Raw genomic sequence first — 3,371 nt, 5'->3', positions numbered from 1 at the left:
CAATGGACCAGATAGGGCCTTACATAGTCCTCCTCTTAAAAAATTTTGTCCCCTTATGCAGGTCTTCAAAAGGAAAGGGGGTATTTCAACCTCAATTCATCCTTTAGTTTCCAAATGCCTTCTTAAAGCCTCCTCTAGTGTAAAAACTAGGTAAGTCTTTTATCATAACACCTTATAAATCAAAGTTATTATTTCTGATCAACTGTAAAATAACTCAATCCACCATACTTTCACTATGCAACTCGATTCAAAATTTCTAACTCACTAAATAATTCCCTCCACAATAGTTGTCTATATTGAAAATTGAAAAGATCCAAAAATATCAAACAAAGAAGAAATCCTCAAGTAAGACATCTCAACTCTTTCAATTTATCCTATTTCCAAATCTAATTCATAATTTCTTGCTTTATTTTTCTTTTTTTCTTATAGCAACTCGTTCTTAGCCTGCACATTAAACAATTTCTTCTTAGTGTACATGAATTATAGCCAATCTTCTACACCCATGTTACAACTAGGTTTAGCACAACGTACATTCCCATATATTAATTACGCAACCTCTCTTACACTCATCCTAGGCCTAGCCTTGGTGATCCTAATCAAAAGTCTAATAAATGCATTCTAAGTCAAACTATAGGAATCATAAAGTTATGCTCTATAATCTATAAGCTTATGCTCTGATACTATATTAATTGTCATGCTCCGACCCGAATTTGCAAGCCAGAGATGCGGCAACTACTGCATAATTATAAAGAACTGTCTCCACAAGTATGCAAGGCATTCTATCATGATATCATGATTTATGCAGTGAAATAAATTTAAAAAACTAAAATTTAAACTTTACTATTAAACAAAATCCAATAATATTCAAAAGTCTTACATTAAACTCTAGATAAACCCTAATTTATGATAAAGAAATCAGAACTTTGCTTCCAACCACTCTTCCGAAGCAAAATCCTATGCAGGATTAGTTCTCTAAATTTGTAAAAGAGTAAGAGGCTAAGTCATAAGCTAGACAACCTAGTAAGTAATGAATCCTATAACTACATAAATTAGACAATAAGATAATAAGTACTTTATTAAAAGTAAGTGTTGCTGGTGGTCCAAACCGAGAACGATTGGCACGGCGGTGTGAACGGGGTTCCATTTGAGTTGCCTTGGTTGGTGTTGATTGCGCTCCACCTTCCACCGGGAAACCTGCAAGCAAGCCTCGCACCACCACTGGGGTAGTGGGGGCCCTCCGACGATCAAGTCAGAGGAGATTGGAGGAGAAGGAGAGATAATAGTAGCAAGTAAGAGAATGCACTGGAAGTTCTTGCTTACCCCCCCTCCTCCCCCCAGCCGCATATATACCAGGCTGGGGGGTCTTTCAGGGGGGTTCGTCATCGTGGGGCACGATGGAGCTGCCACTGACACGGCCGTTACAGGGCGTCGTGGGGCAGCGCTGGGTACGGCCATGACAGGGCGTAGTGGAGCTCCGCCTTGTACGGCTGTTACAGGGGATCGTGGAGCAGCGCCAGATACAACCGTTGCAGGGAGTAGTGGAGCAGGAGGCTGCGGCGTGCCTCTGGGGAATAGCCTGTCGTTATCGAGAGATGTCCGACTCGGGATCGGGCTGCGGAGACGAAGATATCCGACTCGGGGTCGGATAGCTGGATCAAGGGGCTGCCGACTCGGGGTCGGGCTGCGGAGACGAAGATGTCCGACTCGGGGTCGGATTGCTGGATCAAGGGGCTGCCGACTCGGGGTCGGGCTGCGGAGACGAAGATGTCCGACTCGGGGTCGGATTGCTGGATCAAGAGGCTGCCGACTCGGGGTCGGGCTGCGGAGACGAAGATGTCCGACTCGGGGTCGGATTGCTGGATCAAGGGGCTGCCGTAGACTTCCTGGGCGCGCGTGCCGGTCACGTGGGGCATGGTGGCTAAATTCCCCCGTAACAGTAGCCCCCCACTTCCGAGCCCGGAACCAGAAGGGGAACGGGTGAAGGGAGTGATGCTTCGAGATTGCCGCCATCCCTCGGAGAGGCGCGCGCGCTTCGAGCTCCCCGCCTTCTTTATGGCGTATGGCGGTTGTTGCTGACCTGGCAGTCTGAGGATTTCGGCGGACATCCTTCCTTAATGGCGTCGATTCGCCTTTGGGGCGCGAGCGACCCTTCGGCAGCCAGGCGTCCTCTGGCGTCACCGAGGCGTCACCCACCTTTCCGCCTATTTAACCGGGGGCCCTCCTCCGTCCGCCTTTCTCTTTACAGACATCTTCGAGTTTCTCCTTTGCGCTGCCGTCATTGCCGTCGGACTGTTCGCTTGCTCCTCCTTTGACGCTCTCGGAGCCGTTCTTCCTTCTCTTCCGGTGAGTTGCCCTATTCTTCAATTTAAGGCTCTCCATACTTTCTCCTTCTGTATTAGTGTACTCCAGTCGTTCCGGTCCTTTCCCCCTTCTTGACCCCGTCCTGACCGTAGATTCACTGGCCATTAGGGATGGGCGAAGTGAGGGCAGACCGCATTAAGTCGGAGCTGGTCGCCGAAGACCTAGATAGGTTCGTGGCTCGATACCACCTTCCTGAAGCCTGCAATGTTACGCTTCCGGGGCCTGAGGAGAGGATGTCCCATCCTCCTCCAGGGAAGGTTGCCATCAATGAGGGCATTCTTCAGGCCGGGTTCCGCTTTCCCCCCTCGGACTTAGTTGTGCAGGTGCTTCGGGGTTTAAGAGTGGCGCCGACGCAACTGGTGCCGAACTCATGGCACGCCCTGACGGCCTTCCAGGTTCTCTGCCGCATGCACGAGGTTCCCGCCACCCTGAATGTCTTTTGGGAATGCTATGGCCTGAACGGCCACCCCCAGGACAGAGGGTGGTGGTGCTTTGCGGCGCGGCGAGGGTGCGGCCTCGTCAAGGAGGCTCCTTCCTCCATTCACGGCTGGAAGGAGCGTTTCTTTTTCATTGACGTAGATCCCTCTTGGGGAATCAGGGCAACCTGGGAGACGCCGATGAAGTCCCCGATTGGCCTATCGAGGTTGTCGAGGGAGGAATCCGATGGCGTCGCCGTCTTGAAGGGGTTGGTTGCCGATTGCCGGCTCCCCCCGGTGGCTCGCCTTATTTCCGAGGATACCTTGGTGAACGTCGGTCTGAGCTCGGTCCCCGCTGACCGTGAGCCCGCCACCATTTCTTTTTTAGCTCTTTTCTCCTCTTTCGTCTCGTTCTCTCCTTCAGTTTCTCAACCTCCGACCACCTCGTCCTTTTTGCAGAGATCGACGACGTCATGCGGTCGGACAAGGCAACGGCTGTTGGTAGGACGTCCCTACTGGAAGCAGTCCGGAGGAAGAAACGAGCTCCTCCGAGCGGGGCCCCACCGGCGAAGAAGTCCCGCCGGCAGGACTCCG

At 51.1% G+C, this 3,371-nt stretch overlaps 1 pseudogene; it reads left to right on the top strand.

Annotated features, from left to right (window-relative positions):
- The first annotated feature begins 723 nt into the window (after nt 1-723).
- LOC120113187 overlaps nt 724-3,371 on the top strand; it is a 7,078-nt pseudogene continuing 4,430 nt past the window's right edge.

The sequence above is a fragment of the Phoenix dactylifera genome, chromosome 14 (assembly GCF_009389715.1).
Source record: "Phoenix dactylifera cultivar Barhee BC4 chromosome 14, palm_55x_up_171113_PBpolish2nd_filt_p, whole genome shotgun sequence".
In the NCBI taxonomy this organism is placed as follows: Eukaryota; Viridiplantae; Streptophyta; class Magnoliopsida; order Arecales; family Arecaceae; genus Phoenix; species Phoenix dactylifera.
The sequence above is the reverse complement of the archived record's forward strand: the minus strand, read 5'-3'. Positions and strand labels throughout refer to the sequence as shown.